General features: G+C 43.0%; 2 long non-coding RNA genes across 2 annotated transcripts in view; both read left to right on the top strand.

The window, feature by feature from the left end:
* The window catches only part of LOC141165015 (uncharacterized), a 41,979-nt gene extending 29,213 nt beyond the window's left edge, over positions 1-12,766 (top strand). Inside the window, exons 2-3 of the long non-coding RNA XR_012251029.1 lie at positions 12,482-12,575; positions 12,676-12,766. This is a non-coding gene — a long non-coding RNA (uncharacterized lncRNA). The remainder of the gene's footprint in view (positions 1-12,481; positions 12,576-12,675) is intronic.
* Positions 12,767-13,255: 489 nt separating this feature from the next.
* LOC141165014 (uncharacterized) lies at positions 13,256-14,793 on the top strand. The gene is made up of 4 exons (XR_012251028.1): positions 13,256-13,367; positions 14,225-14,307; positions 14,607-14,651; positions 14,751-14,793. It is a non-coding gene; the product is annotated as an uncharacterized lncRNA (long non-coding RNA).
* The last annotated feature ends 9,744 nt before the right edge of the window (positions 14,794-24,537 follow it).

The raw sequence follows: 24,537 nt of genomic DNA, 5'->3' as shown, positions 1-24,537 counted from the left end.
TAGTAGAGTTCAGTTCTCTTCTTCAGGGTCATCACATCCGGATAATGTCGGACAACCGAACGACAGTCGCCTACATTAATCATCAGGGGGGTACCAGATCCCTCCCTCTGATGTTAGTAGCGGACCAGATCCTTCGCTTTGCGGAGAGTCATCTATTTACGCTCTCGGTGCTGCGTATAAGAGGAGAGGAGAATGTAAAAGCCGATTTTCTACGTCGACACATCTTGAGACAAGGAGAATGGGAATTGAATCCAGCGGTATTCCAGCAGATTGTCTGCAGATGGGGACAACCTCAGATAGATCTGTTTGCGAACAAACACAATCGGAAGACCAAAATCTTTTGCTCCCTGAATCCAAAGGAAATGCCGTTTGCGGTAGACGCGCTGCAAATTCCTTGGGACTTTACCCTGGCCTATGCCTTTCCCCCTCTAATGCTGATCCCTACTATCCTGAGAAAGATCCGAGAAGAACAGGCGAGGGTTATATTGATCACCCCGTTTTGGCCCAAGAGACCATGGTTCACTTGGATGATGAGGATGTCCCAGGTGGATCCATGGGTTCTTCCGGACACCCCAGATCTCCTCAGGCAGGGCCCAGTCTTCCATCCCCAAAGATCGGGCCTGCATTTGACGGCCTGGATTTTGAAAGGTCACTACTAACGCAGGAGGGGTTCTCTCCAGGTCTAGTTACTACTCTACTGGCGAGTAGGAAGCCAGTGACTACTAGGATCTATGGCAGAACCTGGGCTAAGTTTCTGTCTACCTTGGGCCAGACCGCCAAAGGGAGGTTTCCTATTGGGGCCATCCTGGAATTCCTTCAGAAAGGCTTAACCATGGGGTTAGCCACCAGTACCCTTAAGGTACAAGTATCAGCTCTGGGGGCACTATATAATTACGATTTAGCAACGAATAGGTGGATCATCAGATTCATTAAAGCTTGCAGTAGATCTAGACCTATACCTACTCCAAGGATGCCTCCTTGGGACCTTAATCAGGTTATAGAAGCACTAACCAAGTCCCCCTTTGAGCCATTAGAGAAAGCTTCGGAGAAATTCTCACCTTAAAAACAGCCATGCTGGTAGCTCTAACTTCAGCTCGTAGGGTTAGTGATCTGCACGCGCTGTCAGTTAACCATCCGTTCACGCAAGTGTGTATGGATATAGTAATCTTAAGACCAGACCTGGCCTATCTTCCAAAAGTGGCCTCCAAATTCTATAGGACACAAGTAATTACTCTCCCTTCCTTCTATCCTGACCCTAGGGATTTGGAGGAACAAAAACTTCACACTCTAGATGTTAAGAGGGTATTAGCCCAGTATTTGGCCTGGAGAAAAAGTGACGCCTTATTCATTTCATTTCAGGGGGCTAGGAAAGAGCTTAAGGTTACAAGGGGGACCATAGCTAGGTTGGTCAGGGACACCATTGGCTTAGCATACTCTTCTAGCAATCTGCCAGTTCCTGAGAACCTGAAGGCCCACTCCACCAGAGCTGTAGCTGCTTCCTGGGCGGAGAAAGCGGATGTGCCCATCAACATCATATGTAAGGCGGCAACTTGGTCACCCCCTGCTACATTTTACAAACATTACCGTCTTGACCTTTCCTCTTCTACTGATCTGTCCTTTGGGAGGAAGGTGTTGCAAGCCGTGATCCCTCCCTCTGGTGTCTTATCTCTCTAAATCTCTCAGGTGGTGCTGTCATGGGAGAAGGGGAAAAGATCCTAATTACTTACCGGTAACGGGATTTTACAGAGCCCATGTCAGCACCCTATTAATTCCCTCCCCTTTATCACTTACGGTGTGCATTTCTTAGGGTGTTTTATTAAGAAATGTTTAGGTGGCAGTTATGTACTAACCTATTTTTTGGAGGACCTCTCATGCTCTGAAACAAAAACTGATGTGGAAGAGAGGTACCGCCTTTTTATTCAGTAGGTTCCTGTCCTTGGTCGGCGGATACCCTCTCTCAGGTGGTGCTGTCATGGGCTCTGTAAAATCCCGTTACCGGTCAGTAACTAGGATCTTTCTTAGCTTACTGCCTCTGCACCTTTGTTGTCGTAATTGATGGGGGGGGGGGGTCTCATCAGCCATCATTTCAAATGTTTATCAAAATATTAGCTACCATTTAATGAGCTGTAGGCCTTTCTGAGAAGCTCATGTTTAAGGCAGGTTTCAGTTCCTGTAAAAATAAAAGAATATCTATTTCTGCAAAGTAGATTAGAAATAACGATGTGTCACTTACTGGGCTGCTTGCTGTAGTTTTGATCAAACACTGTGTTATCAGCAGGAGATTGCTATTAATCATTGAGGCGCAACCTGCTTCAAGTTAGCCTCAGATTTGTACCTCCTGCCTGCAGTGGCCAGCTCTTCTGTTCTTAGCTTCTATTTTTTTGGGCTGTTTCTGAAATAAAAGGTAAGTCTCTTATGAACCACTGGAATACTTTCATTTCAGTTTCCTAATTCAGGAGCAATCAGGTAGGACAAGACAGAATAAAGTAACATTGTACTGTCTACCAGGGAATGAGAACTATCCTATCTCATGGGATTCGGATTTACAGCAAAGAGCTTGTGAAGAAAAGTTCATTCAAGTCAACAAATGTTCTGTCCTCTTGGTGTTGAAAAAGCAAGGTCATGGGCGATACTATGCAAGGATGCTCATGAAATTGATATTCTTGTAACCATATACAAGACACAGACAGAAGCACAGCTTACTCTACTATCTACTGTCTGTTGTCTAGTCCAACAGAGCTTTGCATAGGATTTATGTTGTCTTTCTGTTTGCTAGCCAAGTTTTTGATATTTGAAGATGTATATAGGAACAATACTGTAAATCTGATAATCTGCTTTCAAATCAACGTTAATCCCATTGTCAACATGACAGAAGGATAGAATCTCTGTAATATGGTTCTTTTACACCACAGAAAACTAGCATGAAGAATAGCTTAAAGACCAAAAGCTGTAAAATGTCACACGTTTATTTAAGATGTTCTTATGCTTACACTATTTCACTTAATATGACTAATTTCTACATATGTTGCAATATTACTGGAAACATTGGTTCCTTAGATAAAAGGTTCTGAATATAGAGCTAATTTTATAGGATGTTATAAGATTATTTTTATTTTTTAAGGGGGGAGCGCTTATTTTAAAAAGGATCTGATCCGATAGTTGAAACCCCTTTATGGCTTGGAGGATGCAGTCCATTCACCTCCATGTATGGCAATTCAGTGCTTCCTGGGATTTGCCAACTACTACTGCCAGTTTATTCCTCATTTCTCCTCTCTAACCTATTCCATTTCGGTACTGATCAGTAAGGGTGTCGATCCAAAGGACTCCAGAGGGTGAGAACGCTTTTCTGACCCTTCAGCAGGCCTTCGTTGCTGCTCCTGTACTTCATAGGCCCAAAATCAATAAACAGAGTTACTAGCGATTAAGATGGCTCTAGGAGACTGGCATTACCTTCTCGAAGGGGCAGTTCATCCGTTCATCATATACACCGACCATAAGAACTTGGCTTACTTGCAGTCAGCACAAAGGCTGAATCTGCGTCAATCTAGGTGGTCGCTGTTCTTTGCCCACTTTGACCTCATCTTGCATTTCTGGCCAGCTGACAAAAACGTCAAGGCGGATGCCCTTTCTAGGTACATCATGCCCACCAACCATGAAGAGGAGCCCCAACTTATCATCAAGCCTTCCAAGATGGTCACAGTGGCTCCTGTCAACTTGTCTCAGATTCCTCCAGGAAAGACTTTAGTCTCTGAATCTGATAAGCGAGTTCTGCCGTGGGTGCACTCATCTAAGTTGGCAGGTCATGCCAGGCAGAAGAAGACTATGCAACTCATTTCTCGACATTATTGGTGGCCTACGATGAGCTAGGATATTCTGAAGTATGTTTCTGCCTGTCCCTCCTGGGCTCGAAACAAGACTCTTAATCATCTACCGTCCGGGTGGCTGCTACCGCTTCCTGTTCCCTCAGCTCCCTGGCAGCATATCGCAGTGGACTTCACTACGGACCTCCCTGTCTCATGGTAGACCGTTTCTCAAAGAAGGCTCAATTCATTGCCTGGTCTCCCATCTGCTGCCGAGCTCACTGAGAGATTTATACAGCACATTTTCCATCTTCATGGGTTTCCACTCCACATTGTGTCCGACAGGAGCGTCTAGTTTACATCCAAGTTCTGGAGAGCTATCTGTAAACTTTTGAATGTGGTCTTGGACTTTTCTTCTGCGTACCATCCTCAGTCCAATGATCAAGTGGAGCAAGTCAATCTGTCTAACTTCCTGCGGCATTTCACAGCATGTGCATCACGACGACTTGGTCAAGCTGTTACCTTGTGCGGATTTTTCATATAATAATCATGTCAGCGAGTCATCGTCGAAGTCACCATTTTTTATCATTTATGGTCACCAGCCTGGTATTCCCCTTATGGTGTCGACCGCTTCTGGCATTCCTGCAGCTGATGCTCTCACTGAAGAATTTTCCAGGATCTGGAGGGATACCAAAGCCACTCTGGAGAGGTTGCCCGAACGGATGAAAAAGCATGCCGACAAGAGACGTCTGGATCCACCGACCTTCCAGCTTGGAGATAAGGTGTGGCTCTTGTCAAAATATATCCAGCTGAAGATGCCATCTTACAAGTTGGGTCCCTGCTTCATCTGTCTGTTCAAGGTCCTAAAGCAGATCAATATGGTATCTTACAAATTGAAGCTCCGAGCTTCATTACATGTGCCCAACTCCTTCCGTGTATCTCTCTTCAAGCCTGTCATCTTAAGTACCTACTTTGAGGATCCGGGTACCACTCCTGCACCAGTCAGCACTGAAGATGTCTTCAAGGTTTAGAACATTTTGGCCATGAAAAAGGTGAGAGGGAGGACCTGTTTTCTTGTGGATTGGAAGGGGTCTGGTCCCGGAGAGAGGTAATGGGACCCCAAGGAGAACATCCATGCACCACTTCTTCTGGAGAGATTCCTGGCAGGCTTGAAGAAGAGGGGGCATTAGTGAGGGTACTGTAACACCTGTGTCGGCATCTCTGCAGAGACACCGAGATACTCGCCGCCCCAGCTGATCTCCTGCTTCCGCCGCGGCTCCTGTGCATCAGGGTCAGCGTGTGCCTCACAGGTCCTCTGACAGCACGCTTAGGGCACACGCATGCACTTCCTGTATTTTAAAGAGACAATGCGAGCACTCCTATTGTGCCCCCTGCCTATAGCTGGGAGGCACTTATAATTTAAGGCATCTCCACCTATTGGGAGGTGCTTGAGCAGCAATTGTAGCTAGTCTGTCTGCAAGCTGCTAACTTGTTATCAGGTCCCTGTACCAGTTCAGTTAAACCTGTACCAGTACCAGTTCTGCTTTCCGGTATCCGTCTTCTCTGAGACAATCGTGAAACCACTCCGGTGGTACCTGAACCTGAAACCGTTCCCGTGGTAACTGAACCCGAAACCGCTCTGGTGGTATGTTAACCGGTCCCTGCACTTAAGACCAGTATCTGGTCCAACCTTGGTCTCTGAGTTCGTGCTTCCTGTCCTGACCCTTGGGGTCAGCTGCTGTGGTATCGGAGTCTGTCCTGGAGTAGCACCTAGCGTCCACCTGTGGCACAAGTCAAACCACACCATCAGGGGCTCTAGTGAAAACCCAGGTGTTCGCCTAGTTATGCCCCTCCAGGCTCTCCAGGGTGAGGATGTACTTTGTAGGTGGAGTTAGCGTGCAATGTACTCCCTTCCCACATATGAAGAAAGCAGCGGAAGCCCCAGCCCTCCCAGTGATGTCTATGCCCCCGGCCCTCCCCAGTGATGTTTATGCCCCTCAGCAATCTCTAGTGATGTATTTTTCTCCCAGCCCTCCCCAGTGATGTCTATGATCCCACATCCCTCCCCAGTGATGTCTATGCCCCCCAGCCCTTTTCAGTGATGCATATGACCACAGGGTCTCCTATGATGTATATTCCCCAAGCATCTCCTGAAATGTATCTACAGCAGTCCCAGCGTCTCCTGTGTGATGTATATGTGGCGCCCCTGAGGTTCGGTCGCCACAGAGGTATTGCATCTCACCCAGAGGTGTGGTATCTCACTCTCAGGTAAGGAAGGAGTACAGCTCAGGACCCTAACACCTGCATTCACTACACCACATTTCCGGGGGACAGGGCGAGATTGCTCCTACGGGATAGCACAGTCCCTGGTCCCTGTCTGGAGTGGGGGGAACCACCTAGAGAGGGGGAACCAGGTAGTGGGGGTGGGTGGAGGACGTAGATCCTGGGAGCACTTAGAGAAGGAGGTATAAAAGCAGGACACCATCTTAGTTCAGTTCAGAGTTCCAGTCAGACAGACTGAGGTGAAGCCAGGAGCAGGGGCTCCGTAGGAGCTCTGCTCCAGAGGCAGGCCTAGTCAGGAGGCCTGAGCCTGGAAGGAGAGAAGTGAAGAGGAGAGGGAGCAGGGTGGCTCCAGGAACGAGAAGAGAAGGGACCCCAGGGGTACGGGCCGTGCAGCAGCCACCCATACGCCCGCCGCTACGAGGAGGAAGGGGAGTCAGGCCAAAGAAGGGGAACCGGGTCCCCCAACCAGCAGAGACTACAGGGCTCAACTGGGAACTGGAGGCTGCAGCACTTTAAGTACAGCAGGCCATAAGTCCACACCAGCCACCAAGAAGGTAGCCGCATAGGACCCAGGGGACGGAACAGACGTCGCCCGCCAAGGCCCGAGGGTACCGGATAGAAGTGGCGCTGGGTGTGAGGTGCAGGGAGAAGGCCAGAGGAAGGTACACAGAAAGGGGTCCTGTTAAGTGCTCTGGAAATACCTGAGGGTGGACTGAGCCCCTCACTGAGTACGCACAGCACGACGTGGGGAGTTACCTTGACGTCTGTAACTTGGAAGTTGACACAAACGTGAGTAAAGACCCTGGGACGGCACTATACGGACTCTGTGGTTATTTCTGCACTGTGACACCCTGCACAACCACCATCATCCACACACACTGCCCTGAAGCAACACTCTTCCTGTGGGGAGTTATACTACCCTTGCTGCCAAACCAACAGCTTCAGAGGACGGTTCCGCAGCGGCGGTCTCTATTGACTGCATTCCACAGGTGGCGTTGTCGGACATTATACCCTATATACACCTAAATACGCCTTGGATTGACCGCCCTGGGTCACGGACCGGGTCACCGCCACAGTGGCTACAACCCCCAGCATCCACAGGCCCGGCTCTGGGTACCCCACGGCCCAGGGGGTGCGTCATATACAACAGTCTTATTTTTTTTGTTAAGAAGTTAGAAGGGTTAAAAGTTTATCATCAATTTCTAATTTTTCCAACAAAATTTACAAAACCAATTTTTTTAGGGACCGCATCACATTTTGAAGTGGCTTTGAGGGGCCTATATGACAAAATACCCCAAAGTGACACCACTACACCCCTCAAAGTGCTCAAAACCACATTCAGGAACATTATTAACCCTTCGGGTGCTTCACAGGAATTAAAGCAATATGGAAGGAAAAAATGTTGCTTTAGCCCCAAACTTTTCATCTTCAGTGACAGAAGAAATTGCACAACAAATTGTTTGGTCTATTTTCTCCTGAGTACACAAATACCCCATATGTAGTGGAAAACTAGTGTTTGGGCACCCAGCAGGGCTTGGTAGGGTAGGAGCACCATTTGACTTTTTAGAGTGCAAACTTGGCTGGCATAGATGGTGCACGCCATGTCACATTTGCAGAGCCCCTGATGTCCTAAACAGTGGAAACTAAACATGCACGTCAAAGGTGGTGAGGGGGTTAAGCTGAGCTCATGGCGTCGATCGTGTGGCCACTGCACCTGTGGTCACATGATCGCCATGACGTAAGTTTACGTCATTTTGCAGGAACCCCTACCTGATCATGACGTAAACTTAAGTCTGATGTCGTGAAGGGGTTAACCTGAATACTGAGGTTTTAGCATAGAAAAAACAACTCATACATAAACATCTGGTCAGCATCAGAACGCTGCGTGCGCTTGCAAGAAGAAATTAAAGGGCCTGTGCGAGCACTGCAGTCCCCGGAAATGTGCCCAGGAGCCGAAGAAAAAGTAATAGTGCTGGGAAGACGGTGCATGTGCCCACAGAGAGGGCTCTGAGTGCCCCCACTGGCCTGTGTGCCATAGGTTTGCCACCACTGCCCTAGAATATTCAAACCAGTGATGATCCGATTGCTTATTCTAAACTATAGTGAAATTGCTGTTATCCTATGGCTGAACTTCATATTAGGACTTAGGATGACTAAAATGGCAGTTACTTTGGCCTTTAGCAGGCCCTGGCTGCCATGGTGACCCATTGGCTTTCCTTGATCATGTTGCAGAGTTGATGGCAGTGCGCACACACGCACCGACAATGGCATTATTTAATTGCAACGGTCAAAGATTGACAGTGAAATTGAAATGGTTAAACTGTAGTGATTGGAGCTTTCTGGTCACTTACAGGCAGATGCTGGCTCCGCTCTTGAGCTGTCTTCTTACAACGCTTTGTGACATATGATGAAAATGTACATCAAATTCTTAAGGGGTTAAACCAGAGCTTTATCCAACACGACACTTTTCAGTACTGCTGTATTGCAAAAAGCTGGAGCCTAGTCTTTTTAAAACATAGGACATTCTCATGGATTGGTAACATTGAACTCCATTATGTACCATATATTGTTATATACAATATTCTTCAACAGTGATTCACTCCAGATCATATGTGTGCCAAAACATGGATATGTTAAAGCTGTTTACCATCCCTGATATCTTTAAAAAAGAAGCATACAGGTTGTAAAAAATAAATCATATCTTACAAATAGTGTTGAGCGAATTTGTTCGGCATTTCAAATTCGGGTTTGGGGTTCCGGCTTGTTCGCGCTAAAAAAAATTGTCTCCGCCCATGAACATCCCTGATTTGCCACACTGTCATCTGGTTGATAACATCTGCGTGACAGGGTGGCAAATCAGGGATGTTCATGGGCGGAGCCGATTTTTTTGGCACGAACAAACCTGAACCCCGAACACGAACCCAAATTTGAAACGCTCAACACTACTTACAAATTCTCTGCTGCTGCTCTTCCACTGCTGCCCGATCAATCGCAGGTTTCCCGCCAAAATGGACTACAGTCAGTCACTGGCCACAGCAGTGACCAAGCCATTTCTGCTGAGGCCTGCGATTGGCTGCAGCACCCACATGTCCGTTCAGCTGAACAGCCAGTCACACATCTTGTTCTGGCCGGCATGAGATCAGGCAGTGGTGGAAGAGGAGCTGCAAGATCAGAGAGGTCAAGTAAAAGCTCTTTAATGAGTTCAAATATTTAGTCTGCAGGAAACTACTCTCCCTAAAAGAACAATCTGCAGTTTTATTACTTTTACCACCATCTGCTCTAATTTTTGCCCGAATTTCTTGGTCTTGCAGCTCCTACCACTAGGACAACCATTCAAGAACACAAAAGAACATTAGTAAACTCGGCCCAATAACCCTGACCTAAAGGGTGACGCTCATAAGTCATTCTTGTAAAATGATCTGTATTGTATTTGTTCTGCAGTTCAGTAACATTTATTATTTCTTACCACTGTGTACTCTACATTTGGTCTTACTTAGAACAAATTAAAAAAGAATAGCCAAAAAGGTTAGTATAAAGATATTTTATTAGAATAATTAGAGTAAATAAAAGTTATAATGAGCAACACTAATACATCAGTACAGCAGGAGGGGATGAAATATACCACATAATATTGAATTCAGATATCCAATAGCTAGCGCACAAATAGCAACTAGGGGGTACAGAGTAAATACAAATGTACAATGGTATATAGCAATCTCCTTAGACCGACCCACCCAGGTGATGTTTTATGGGCCAACAGAATCAAATAATGAATAGAATCTGTTAATAAAAGTTACCTGTAGCCATCTCCTCCTGCTGGACTGACGCAAGGTCCCAACACGTGTTTCAGCGTTAAAGCCTTCGTCAGGGGGCGTGGCGTCAGACCAGCAGGAGGCACCTAATATATCACTCCCAGCCAATGCCAGGTTGCCACGTAAGGGGATAATTATAGTCCATGTTGGCGCAGACAACATTACGGCACCCATCTGGCCCACCCCCCTGCCACGTCATCCGAAAGGGCCGGACCGGGTGACACGAGCGCGACACAGACCACGTGACAAAACATGTGATTGGAGTCCGGTCACGTGACCCGGCACGGCCTCGGATAAAGACAGGGCGAGTAGCAGAACCTGCGGGTTCGGTGTGCCCATGCGCACGGACTCAATAACCCGGCAAGAATGCTGAGGAGCAGAGGACAAATATAAACCAGAGATGAAACATGGGAAGTACGTATGACAAGAGGATTATGTCACTCCAAATATATCTAGTACAAAAGGGGCTAAGCTGGATTTGGTGGATACAAATAATATAATAAAGTGAAGAAGTGCAACATACAATCAATAAATAAGATTTATAAAATATGCAAAATAAACAAAATGTCATAAAGGACAATTAAAGTGAACTTGTGCAATAGATAAAGGAGCATAAATCAATAAAATACAAAGTGCATAAGCTGCTATATCTCATGTGCAATCAGTGTAAAGGAAAATTAAACCCATAATAAAAAACAAGTTTTTATGTTAAAATTAGATACAAAGTGACAGTGCAAAATGTCATAAAATTACAGTACAATAATGATTACATAAAGTGCAAATAGTTCACATAGGTTGTAGAGAGCACACTTGTGACTCATTCCACGAATTCTGCGTAATCCAAACTGAAATACACAAAGGAATTTTTTAGAAAAAAAGAAAGATCAAAAATACAATATATAATAGAAAAAAGAATATAATCCATAAATGACACAATCCACATACATCCATACATATACATATAGATAGATGTGCCTCTCAGGCTGAATCTTAAAAATGTATTAATATATAAAACCAATTAAAATCAAGGAAATAAATAACCAGATCATAAATTCATTAATACACATATTATAGGAATGGTGCAAAACTGTAGACCTTATTTAAACCCCTAGGGTACACTGTATTCAATGCCCAAATCCATTTACATTCCTGCTGGGGGAGGCGTTGTGCAATATTGCCTCCACGTCAATTAGATAAAATCATCTTAGGCTATGTGCCCACGATGCAGAAATGCTCTGGATTTTTCCTGAGCGTTTCTGCATCTCCCTGGCAGAAAAAATGCATGCGGATTGTACATGCGGATTGTACATGCGATTTTCCTGCCAGGGACATGCGGATATGAAGAGTTCTTCACATGCATTTCCGCATGCGGGTTGTCAAGCGCTTTCCAAGCGATTTTAGCATCACTTGGAAAGTGCTTGACAACTTGGTCACACTATATAAATCCATGCAACCGGCATGGATTTATATAGTGTGACCCGAGAGAATGGTTAAAAATAAAAAAATAAATCTATACTTACCTTCTGATGGCCCCCGCAGTCTTGATTCTATCCGTCCTGGCTGCCGGCAGATTGCGGTACACTGAAGGACCTGCCGACGTCAGCGTCGCGTGACTCGTTACATGACTAAATGACGTCAGCGCAGGTCCTTCAGTCCACCGCGATCTGCCGGCAAGCGAAGACAAGGAGACCAGGGGCCATCAGAAGGTAAATATAATGTTTATTTTTTATTTTATTCTTTTTTTTTACAGGTTCTATGGTACCCGGGTCCGGATGAGAGTCTCCTCTCCTCTAGACCCAGGTACCATCCGCACATTGAAACACTTGGATTCCGCATGTACAGATGCAGTGATGTATAATCTATGCGTTCCAATGCAAGTCAATGGCGGCGAAAACGCAGTGCTTCTGCAAAATAATTGGTAGTGCTTCGTTTTTTTCCGCAATGATAACCCGCAGCGGAAATTTCCGCAGCATGAACACCGCACATGCAGATTATCATTAGGGAACATGGCAGGCCTTCTACCAAGCGTTTTTTAAGCGTTTCTGTAGCGGAATTGCCGCTGCAAAAACGTTTAAAAAATGCATCGTGGGCACACAGCCTTACTTTTAGGAGTGGCATCACAGCTATGGTAATGTTTGAAATGCTTAGATATTGACTTAAGCTGATCAGAATTGTCCTCATCCTGGGCCGCTAGAATGTCACAAATATGTTCGCGTGCTCGAACTTTAACTCACGAGTTGTGAGTTCCACATACACCATAGGGCATGGACATTTAGCATAATATACAACAACATGTGTAGTGCAAGTGATGTTGTGGGTAATGGTGTATATTTTTGTTCCGTCAGAGTTTGAGAAATTTGTTACAGGCTTTATATTAGGGCAGGCAACACAATTTCCGCATGGCATACAGCCCCATTTCGGGCATGGAGCAGAAAAGGTAAGTCGGTTCACAGTAGTGATCTTAATGATTTTCAGAATAATCAAATTTATCGGTGGCGTAGAAATCCGGTGTCATCGTTTTCTAGAAATAGATCAGTGTCCATATCTTCCATTTCATCTGGAAACATCTCGGACACCACTCAACAGATTAGAATATCACGACCTGTCAAAGTGGACTAATAGATAATCATTCAACAAGCGAAAACAAATTGATGGTGAATCATCAACGGATACTCTAAAGGTAATACATTTATCAGATAATAATTTATCTACCACAGATATTGCAGAGTTTTCAAGGGGACTAACTTTTTCTCCCTGTTCCCGCTTTGTTGCATTCACAGCGATGAAGGACCTAAACATCTTCGCCAGATCTCTCATTTTCAAGAGGTGGTTTCATGATGAGGAATCTAAGAAAAAAATCCCTACTGATGCAGAGTAATGAATAATGAGTAAGGTAACATCCTTTGATCATTCTAGCACACCATGAAAAGTAAGTAACATAATTATCAGATTTCATCTTTCTCATGTTTCACATTGATTTCACACTTTCCTCTTCATTCTTGTGTTTGCTTAGTATTGGATGTATACCTAAACAGCAAATGGTATAAATTGACCAAATCTTCAGTGTTTCCACAAAGTTCATTTACCTGCATTCATACTGAAGATACACTTGCAAGAAGCGCAGAAATGAAGACCTTGTGTCTTCTCCTGGTGATTGCAGCTTCATGTTGCTTTGGTAAGTGCCACTGATTGTGTTACTATTACACTAGTAAGTTTTATTTTGGAAGCCACTTTATATCATTGTTAGGTCTAACATTTTGCTGATTGATATTATATATTTTTCCTTTTGTTTTGCAAATATAGCTTCATATTTTTTTTATACAGAATTCCAAATGGCCTATATAGATTTCAGAGTTAAATGTTAAATGCTGGCTGTCTGCAACCACCAGTAGGGGGAGCTTAGGAGAAGGCTAAAGACTTGTTTAAAGAGATTGTCTCATGAAGTCAAGCCCCATGAATACGCCCAACTAAGGTATATGGACGTCATAAAGTGGAAATCCCCACTCTCCTCTATGAGCCAAAAAAAAGAAACTCTATAACAGTGGCTCCTGTTGTGGAAGATTCAAGCTGTCTTTCTAATACAAGAATAACTAGTTTCCTGAATGGCTACCACATAAAACTACATTCTCCATTGATAGCGTCCTTTCTATCAGTCACCTGATGTCTGAAGTCAGTGATTGGAGTCGGGTAACTGATAAATAATTAGGACTGTATATACTTGCAGTGGTGAGAGTACCAAGGGCTAAGTTACACTAATTTCTTTACTTTATAAAGATTTCTTTCTTCTGGCCAGCATTCGAAAACCTCTTTAGCTGACAGTAAAATGTCATATACTGATATAGTCTCCAAAAAAAGATGGACAGCTCCTTTCCCCAGAGATAAAGGAGTGACAGGGAAGATGCATTCCGAGCCTTATTGTGGCTCCCGAAATACAGCAGAGCTATAACTAAATCCTCTGCTGATGCTGTACCAGTCTACACAGCAAAGCTGACAACTGAACAGCTGAAAACAGATGTCAGACAATTGTGCCAGCTCTAATGGCCAATGTAAAGTCTGGAATATGGATAGTCACGCTAATAAATAACGCAAACTCAAAATTAAGAAAACCGCTTTAAAAATATATTCATAATATAAACCCAACTAAAAAATCATAAAGAGGTTTTTCCCATCTAGGATATATATGCCATATAATATTCTAGAGGGGACACTCCCTTTTCCCTTTAAAATGTTAATAATGACTTTTCACTAAGATTCTTTAAACTAAAATTGAAATAAGAATATGAACAAATATTATCACAGAGGTAACTAACGGTATTTTATATGTTTCAGCTCCTGCCACGTCATTTGCTATTAGAGATAACCAAGATGAAAATGGCTCTCTAGCAAGTCGAAGCTGCTTGCAGAAAGCAAACGTAAGTATAAGACAAAGTATATCAGCAAAGGCCTAGAAAAAAGAAAGAAAACTATTAGAGATTATTATTTCCTAAATTTGAGTAGATAAAATAACATTTGGAATGTAGTAACGTGGTTTTGGTTCCCGGCATTTATTTAAATGTGTGTCTGCCTTTGCTCTCGTAGCACTTAGACAATAGGTAGGGGTGTCTGAAGCAGACCACAGCCATCATCGCTATTTTCCCAGACTTTTGATATAGGAAGACTCTTTATATGTGTTTGAACATTTTTAAAAAATTACTGATTTCCTTTATTTTAGAGTGAAGATATGGTAAAATTTTGTTGCGCATATAAGAAATATAAGGTAAAAAGAATTCTAATATGGCCATTTACTGTGTATTCAGACTATCTTTCATAGTGATTTATTTATATACCTAATGAATGTGATATATCTGCTTATTAGAATAATGAACCAGAACTAAAGAAAGCAAAAAAAGAATTTGAGGTAAGCAACATATACTATTGTTATTATTGTCCTCATTTCAATGAGTCCACATCCTGCATGGACTTTGTCGGTATTCTCATTGCTCTGCATTGTAAGCAACAACCTTTAGTTTAGTAAATGACTCTTCTTTATCAAAGAAATCTACAATATTTCATCATTCTATTCAAAGGCCTCTTCAAAATGATAATAGTATGCATGCTGCAGGTGCCTTTCATATATACGCCATACAGTGCTTACTGCACATGCCTGCCGCATACGCCCCATACAGTGCCAGCTGCAGATGTCCTACCAAGTGCCTGCCGCAGATGCCTCAATATATTGCCTGCTCCATCTGTTGCCATACAGTACCGGCCTCATAGTCCACCCTATAGTGCCAGACACAAATGCGCACTTATCATCCGTAAATCACCTCATTGCTATTTGGCTATCATACACTGCTCAAAAAAATAAATGGAACACTTAAACAACAGAATATAACTACAAGTGAATCAAACTTCTGTGAAATCAAACTGTCCACTGATTGACAATCAATTTCACATGCTGTTGTGCAAATGTAATAGACAATAGATGGAAATTATTGGCAATTATCAAGACACCCTCAATAAAGGAGTGGTTCTGCAGGTGGGGACCACAGACCACATCTCAGTACCAATGCTTTCTGGCTGATGTTTTGGTCACTTTTGAATGTTGGTTGTGTTTTCACACTCGTGGTAGCATAAGACTTACTCTATAACCCACAGAAGTTGCTCAGGTAGTGCAGTTCATCCAGGATGGCACATCAATGCGAGCTGTGGCAAGAAGGTTTGCTGTGTCTGTCAGTGTAGTGTCCAGAGGCTGGAGGCGCTACCAGGAGACAGGCCAGTACACCAGGAGACGTGGAGGGGGCCGTAGGAGGGCAACAACCCAGCAGCGTGACCACTACCTCCGCCTTTGTGCAAGGAGGAACAGGAGGAGCACTGCCAGAGCCCTGCAAAATGACCTCCAGCAGGCCACAAATGTGCATGTGTCTGCACAAACAGTTAGAAACCGACTCCATGAGGGTGGTATGAGGGCCCGACGTCCACAGATGGGGGTTGTGCTCACAGCCCAACACCGTGCTGGACGCGTTGCATTTGCCACAGAACACCAGGATTGGCAAAGTCGCCACTGGCGCCCTGTGCTCTTCACAGATGAAAGCAGGTTCACACTGAGCACATGTGACAGACGTGACAGAGTCTGGAGACGCCGTGGAGAGTGATCTGCTGCCTGCAACATCCTTCAGCATGACCGGTTTGGCAGTGGGACAGTAATGGTGTGAGGTGGCATTTCTTTGGAGGGCCGCACAGCCCTCCATGTGCTCACCAGAGGTAGCCTGACTGCCATTAGGTACCGAGATGAGATCCTCAGACCCCTTGTGAGACCATATGCTGGTGTGGTTGGCCCTGGATTCCTCCTAATGCAGGACAATGCCAGACCTCATATCGCTGGAGTGTGTCAGCAGTTCCTGCAAGATGAAGGCTTTGAAGCTATGGACTGGTCCACCCGTTCCCCAGACCTGAATCCGATTGAGCACATCTGGGATATCATGTCTCGCTCCATCCACCACAGACTGTCCAGGAGTTGGCGGATGCTTTAGTCCAGGTCTGGGAGGAGATCTCACAGGAGACCATCCGCAACCTCATCTGGAGCATGCCCAGGCGTTGTAGGGAGGTCATACAGGCACGTGGAGGCCACACACAATACTGAGCCTCATTTTGACTTGTTTTAAGGACATTACATCAAAGTTGGATCAGCCTGTAGTGTGTTTTTCCACTTTAGTTTTGGGGGTGACTCCAAATCCAGGCCTCCATTGGTTAATAAATTTGATTTCCATTGATGGTTTTTGTGTGATTTTCTTGTCAGCACATTCATCTTTGTACAGAACAAAGTATTCAATGAGAATATTTCATTCATTCAGATCTAGGATGTGTTATTTGAGTGTTCCCTGTATTTTTTGAGCAGTGTATAATTTACAACAAAACACTATAATAAATGTTGATATTACTTTTTGATAGCAGCAGTTTCCTCTCTTTTTTATTTTACTTACCAGGATCATCATTTACAGTAATGTTTTCCATTATCACCTAGGATGTCACCGGCTGCACCATGTTTGGATCAGATCAAAATCCAGTAAGAATTTGTTTCCTCATTTTAATCTTTTTTTATTTAAAGAAGTTGTCCCATGAACAAAGTACATTTTAATTAATAGATCTTGGAATAATAATAAGTTGCACAATTTGATGTCTAAAAAAATGTTCCTGTGATGAGATAATCTTATAAATGTATCCCTTCTATATATCGTTATTTGCTGTGTCCAACCATGCAGATCTGCTCCAGTTCATGGTCGGCACATATCACAGCTCTTGGCTAGGGAAGGAAGCAGAAGTCACATACGATAAGTGAGTATACAGACAAAACAGCAGTGGCTCACCGATGTTTGTTTGTGTGAGGGAAAACATTTCACTGTCTGTTTGTTTTATCACAGGAGTGTTTCTGCCTTTTGACCAGTGTTAGCTCACCATAAATCAGTGACATATAAGCTCCATGGCTGCTGGAACTCCTACATCACTGACTTGATTAATGGTGATCTCAGAGGGTCCGAGATGAGGCAGAAACACTTGCTCCTGAAATAAAACAGGCAGTGAAATGAGTTACTTGAGAAAGTAATAGTTGCGAGTCCTCATTGTTTTGGTTGTATGCTCACTTATCATAAGTGACTTATACTTCGTTCCCTGGTCAGGAGCTCTGGTATGTGCTGACCATGAACTGGAGCAGTTCTGCATGGTTGAACACAGCAAATAACAATACATAGCTGGGGCACATATAGGATTACATCAGTAGAGGAAAATTTTTTTTAACACCTCCAATTGTGAAACTTATTATTATTCCAAGATCTATTAAAGGGAATCTGTCAGCAAGTTGTAGACAAAGACGCTGAATCCAGCGATGTATCACTCAGTTTACCGGGTGCAGTAGTTCTGACACAATCAGAGGTTTTAGATTTAGCGTGAAGCAGAACTGAGAAATCAAATCCCGCCCACACCAGGCATTCAGTGTACATAGCTATAGACAGTGAGGTGCTTATCACAGAAGGGGGCGGAGTTGGACCAGAAAGCATGACTCTGCTGTGTCCAAGTAATGATCAGCTCCTGGTGCTAAAACAATCATTGCAAGTATATCACAGAGCTTAATAAGAGAGAGATCGAGCATTCTATCTTCAGATTACATAGCAAAAACCTGCTGACAGATTCCCTTTAATTAAAATATATTTTGTTCATGGGACAATCCCTTGAAGTATTTTTACATGTCACTGGGATAATTTATTTGATATATAGAATTCATTAGTCTTACTGAAATCATTAAATCAAGTGCATGAAGCCCAATAAAGTGACTGTTATCTGCTGTCCCTAGGTGCAAGTAGCTGCAGATGAAAATGATGTTCTTAGAAACATTGAACAGCTGATGGTAAAAAATGAAAAAAAATATTTACATTGTATTCTATGTAACATTGCTCAGTAACGTGAAAGCATTGGACACTTTTGAAGTTCATGTCGGTACATAGATTGTGTGTATGATAGAAAATGGGAATCCAGCTAGTTACAGTCAGAGCTGTCATACAGTAATGTAACTATGATCAGTCTTACTGGTGTGTTCATCCCTTTATCAGGACAAATTTACCTACACTAAAAGGAAAAGTATCAGTTCCTATTAAATGACTGCAAAAAGAAGTCTTCAAATAGAACTGTGAAGAATTTATACACAAAGTATATAGAAAATTTTCTAAAAAGTGAATACCCTTTAACTTTGCCATACATTGTGTGCCATGGTTACTGAGCATGAGATGGCCCCCTATATTTATATTGCCAAAGATCCTCACCAATCACTTTAGATAAGTTTCCAAATTTCACCATCAATTTGTATCGAAATGAGAAAAGGGGGAAAAGAAGCTGCCAGACACCTCTTGTGGCAGATTATCTCTCCCAGGAACAAAGGATTGGACATGTTGAAATTAAACATGCCTGATCTTTGTTTCTCTCAACATCTGGTGTCATAGAAGAGGCTGGTGACCCTTATACACATTTAAAAGTTTTTCTTTTTTTGCTATTTATTACAGTATGGGCAAATAGAAAACTGATCTTTTTGTGATTCACTGTGCACGTATTCAGCAAAATGACTGCCAGATGAATGTCATTTTGCTCAACCATAGAAGGCCGGCAAACAGGAAAAAAAAAACTAAAAAAAAAACCTTAATACTTCTCCTACCGCCCTGGTGCTCACTCCCCACTGTTGCACGCGCATCTTCAGCCTTGTCACTATAGGCTAGGACTTACGCCCGTGACCAGGCCATGGGATTACAGTGCGTCGTAGGGTTACAGTGCGCAGGGATGTCTCAGGCCTGGTCATGGATGGAAGCCCCGTTCTAGAGTGAAAACACCAGAGATGCGGGTATATGACATCAGATAGAAGAGACCCCAACAGCAGGCAGTAAGGAGCAGGGCGAGTAGGGAGGTTAACAGTGAGGTGAGTATTATTTTTTTTTCACATTTCACGTTTAGTTTTCTCTTTCCAGACCCCAGAGTATAATAAAGAACATTCAATTTGCAGTGAATAACTTTGCTGCAAATTGAATTTCAATGGAAAATCCACGTAATTGGAATTTGCTCTTTGTTCTCAATCAGTAATCACTAATGACGCATTCCTTTTACAGGAGCAGCGTGGAGTTGATCCCTTCTCAATAGTAGACATTTGTGTGGTGCAGGTAAGTTTCCTAATGTTATAGGTTGAAAATGATAAATGTTCACATACTGTAGTGTAAAGAAAGAAGCCTAGAACAGTATATAAGGTAATATATGCAGTCTACAGGGAGTCATCTGCCTGTGATGTGAGTGGTTTTGCTAAAATATGACCGCTTCCCCAGACATCACTGATTTATTATAACACGATATACAGATACTATATATGTTAAATTCATGGAAACCTGGAACACTTACCAGATGTACAGATCAGGTCCTTATAATATTTTACTGAGGGTCTTCTCTTAGGGGGCTTTGAGTAGGTGGACATTTCCGAAAATGATACACGTCAGAGCGCACGTTCGCCCTGTCTGCATCATTACAGTCTATGGCCCCGTCGGCACATACTCCTGGACCCCGATTTGCGGAGGATTCCGGAGGTTTTCCCCGACAGGGACACAGAACGCAATGTGAAAGCACCCTTAGGTTTCACTGCGAGTGAATGTGAACACAGTAGTGACCGCTTATGTTACCTCTCCAGTGTGCAGTGAATTAAAGTTACATACATCACATCATATAACAAACCCATTAAGCACCATACAATCTCAGCACATGAACCAGTATAACTTGCTTTATGTGTATACGAGCCTGTAGACCTTCTCACCGACCATCCTAAGTTTTAATGTATCAAAAAGATGTGAGTGGTGAATAAATTCTTTTAAGTTAGCGCTAAATTCTCAATTCTGAACTTTAGAACTGAAGCCTTTTACAAATTCTTCTTAGCTCAGTATCAGCACAGAGTTTTCTGCAGCCGCTTACATCCTAAGGGTAATCTGTACATGAGACACTGTACAATAGTCTAATCAGAGAGAAACCAACGGTCCTGTTGATGTACAGGATCTCAGCACTATATTTGGGTCATACTGTAAAAGTAATGTCCAGAAGTAAACATGCCCTTGAAGCTGTTTTAGGAGTCTAAGGATGAAAGCATTGTCTGTATTTTTACATATGGGTAATGGATGATTAATTAAACTGAATGCTGTTCCTACAAGTCTAATATTGTTTTTTTATATATATTGTAGGACAGTGTTGCTGCAGATTTCCCACCAAGTAGTGAAGACGAGACTGGACGAGGGCATAAACGTACAACTCGTCAACTTCCAATATTGCCTGAACTATTAGACCTATTGGGTGGCGATGAAGGGCTTCTTAGCACAATATTGGGTGGTAACAATCCAGGGCTGCTTGATGGACTATTGAATGGTGTCAATCTAGGGCTGCTTGAAGGGCTGCTTAAAGGATTATTAGGTGGTTAGGAGTCAGTGGAGCAAGAAGTGGAGGTGGACGTTCTGGCGGCTTCCTATGAGGACTTGGACTTGGTTAAAAAAGGTAAAAATATGTATGTGTGTTTAATCCTTTACAGCCCACACAATTTTTTGTGTTTTTTGACGTGTTCTGGTCACACAACAGTACCAATTTTACTTGTTGTTATAAATAGTATATATTATGTATGTTGTTTACAAGATTAAAAAAAGGAAAAAACTTCAATTGTAACAATTTAATTGGCGCTGCATTAGTTACTTGGAAGTTCTGATAACGGCATAGTGCAGCCTCCTGGGCTGTATAGACACGGATATTCCCCTCTCAGTCATGAATTGCTGAGATATGAATATCCCTTTTACTACACTTCCATCATGTATAACAAGTGTTGCATTTTGAAAGTTGCAGCTAAGGTTCTGTTCACACTTCTGTTCGGACTTAGCGTTTATCTGTTAAAATTTTACTAATGCGTTGCATCAGCTATGCAAACGGAAGCAGAGAGACCCCCATTAATAATTCTAATGACAACTTGGTATCTGTTTTTTAGAACTAAGAGTCCAGCATGTAGAAGTTTTCTGTCTGTTCTAAAAAACGGAATCCAGACGGACCCCATAATAATTAACAGGGACCCTCTACTTTCATTTGCATCACTGACACAACAGATCACTTATTTAGTTTGTCTGTTTCCAATATTAGGATGCTCAAAAAGGATGCTCATTGAATAGGACTATCCAAATAAACATGCGAACAGGGCCTTAAAGGTGTCGTCCACTACCTAACACCTTTTTTAAATACTATATTCCACAGTGTAAAATAAGATGCTCTACACTCACTTGCTGTACCGGCGCCGCTCCAGCAATATCGGCAGTTTCCTGAGGCTGAGTGAGCCCTGCAACCAATCACAAGCCGCTATTGAGCTGCTCTTCTCTCACCTCCTTTGGACCAATCTTGGACGTGCTGGCAAAGTGTGAGTACTGCAGCACATAAGTGACTGCTGATTGGCTGCAGGGGTCATGTGGCGTAATAATGTCACAGGAGCCTCAGGAAACCCAGTGTCGACATCGCAGGAACGCCGCTGGTACAGGAGGTGAGTGTTGGGCATTCAGATTTTACATTGGGGAATTTAGTATTTTGTAAGCGGTTGTCCAAGTAGTGGACAACCCTTTAAAGGGAAACTGTCACTGGAACAATTGCTATTAACCTGCAGATATGGGGTTAATAGTGTTATTAACCTGCCCGACACCTGCACTTTCCCGAACGCTGCGGGGAGAAAATTAACTTTATTCTCCCCGGCAGCATTTGGTTTCAGTCACGGGGGCTCCGGCACAGGCTCAGTCACTGCTCTCAGTATACAGAGGGGCGTCTGTAACCGCACCCCGGCACTGACTGACAGCCGGCCCCAATGCAGAGCCAGTGCCAGTCAGGACATACATTTGCATACCAAAATATTATAGTTTATGGTATTTTTTACAGTTTACCAAACTATTCCTATTGGCTTCTATAGGACTAATCTACATGAAAATAAAGTGCTTTTGCCATACTTTTTATAAGTTTACATCAAAATAACTATTATTTTTTTAAGGAACCCAAAAGCAAAGCCTGCAACTTTATTCTATAAAACCATAATTTAATGTTATGATAAAATTCATGACATGCCCTTCCATTTTGTTTATGCACTATGCAGTATATTTTTCATTTTTAAATCTGCACCTTAAAGGTAATCTATCACCTGGTTTTTGTTACCCCATAAGAGAGCAGCATAATGTAGGGGCAGAGATCCTTATTCCCAGTGAAATGTCACCTACTGGGCTTGTTCCTGCAGCTTTGATACAATTTTATCCGCAGCAGTTCTATCAGTTCTCTGAATGCTGAGCTCTGTATAATCCCACCCACACCGCTGATTGGCAGCTGTGTGTACACTGTGCATAGGCAGAAAGCTGCAAATCATTGATGGGGGCGGGGTTATACAGATCTCATGAATATGGAGGACTACATGGCAGCAGATTTACTAGTTCTCTATGATAAAACAGTGATTTTATCAAAACTACAGCAAGCAGCCCAGTAAGTGACTCATCACTGGAATCAGTGTATCTGTCTCTACATTATACTGTTGTCATATTAGATGGCAAATAGCTGGTGACAGATTCCCTTTACCTGTATGTCCCATATGTGATATGAAGTTACATTCATCTCGAGTAAATGTACATTTTACTGATTTTAAAAATGATGTCTTTTAAAAAAGTATTTAACATATAACATTAAGTATCAACTTTTTTTCCTTTTGTTTTCCCAGGAAGCCAAGGTCACAATCCAGATGAGTTTGGAATGTAATATGAAGATAAAATCAACCATCTCAATTTATAGTTTAGCGTTGTTGATCAAAAGTCTAATAAATTCATTGAAAATAAGTATTTGTCACAGTTTTTGTCTTGACTGATTAGCTTCACAAATCATACAGTGCCCATATAGTGCTGTTATATGCCCATATGGAGTCAAGAATTGCTAAACAGTGCACAGTGAGTGATATACAGTTAGGTCCATATATATTTGGACAGAGACAACATTTTTCTAATTTTGGTTCTGGACATTACCACATTGAATTTTAAACAAAACAATTCAGATGCAGTTGAAGTTCAGACTTTCAGATTTCATTTGAGGGTATCCACATTAAAATTGGATGAAGGGTTTAGGAGTTTCAGCTCCTTAACATGTGCCACCCTGTTTTTAAAGGGACCAAAAGTAATTGGACAGATTAAATAATTGTAAATAAAATGTTCATTTCTAGTACTTGGTTGAAAACCCTTTGTTGGCAATGACTGCATGAAGTCTTGAACTCATGGACATCACCAGACGCTGTGTTTCCTCCTTTTTGATGCTCTGCCAGGCCTTCACTGCGGTGGTTTTCAGTTGCTGTTTGTTTGTGGGCCTTTCTGTCTGAAGTTTAGTCTTTAACAAGTGAAATGCATGCTCAATTGGGTTGAGATCAGGTGACTGACTTGGCCATTCAAGAATATTCCACTTCTTTGCTTTAATAAACTCCTGGGTTGCTTTGGCTTTATGTTTTGGGTCATTGTCCATCTGTAGTATGAAACAATGACCAATCAGTTTGGCTGCATTTGGCGGGATCTGAGCACACAGTATGGCTCTGAATACATCAGAATTCATTCGGCTGCTTCTGTCCTGTGTCACATCATCAATAAACACTAGTGACCCAGTGCCACTGACAGCCATGCATGCCCAAGCCATCACACTGCCTCCGCGGTGTTTTACAGATGATGTGGTATGCTTTGGATTGTGAGCTGTACCACGCCTTCGCCATACTTTTCTCTTTGCATCATTCTGGTAGAGGTTGATCTTGGTTTCATCTGTCCAAAGAATGTTCTTCCAGAACTGTGCTGGCTTTTTTAGATGTTTTTTAGCATAGTTCAGTCTAGCCTTTTTATTCTTGATGCTTATGAGTGGCTTGCACCGTGCAGTGAACCCTCTGTATTTACTTTCATGCAGTCTTCTCTTTATGATAGATTTGGATATTGATACACCTACATCCTGGAGAGTGTTGTTCACTTGGTTGGCTGTTGTGAAGGGGTTTCTCTTCACCATGGAGATTATTCTGCGATCATCCACCACTGTTGTCTTCCGTGGGCGCCCAGGTCTTTTTGCATTGATGAGTTCAC

This window comes from Phyllobates terribilis, unplaced genomic scaffold (genome assembly GCF_046119375.1).
Source record: "Phyllobates terribilis strain yellow unplaced genomic scaffold, ASM4611937v1 Scaffold_11__3_contigs__length_659146591, whole genome shotgun sequence".
Classification (NCBI taxonomy): domain Eukaryota; kingdom Metazoa; phylum Chordata; class Amphibia; order Anura; family Dendrobatidae; genus Phyllobates; species Phyllobates terribilis.
This window is presented reverse-complemented; position numbering and strand designations above follow the sequence as displayed.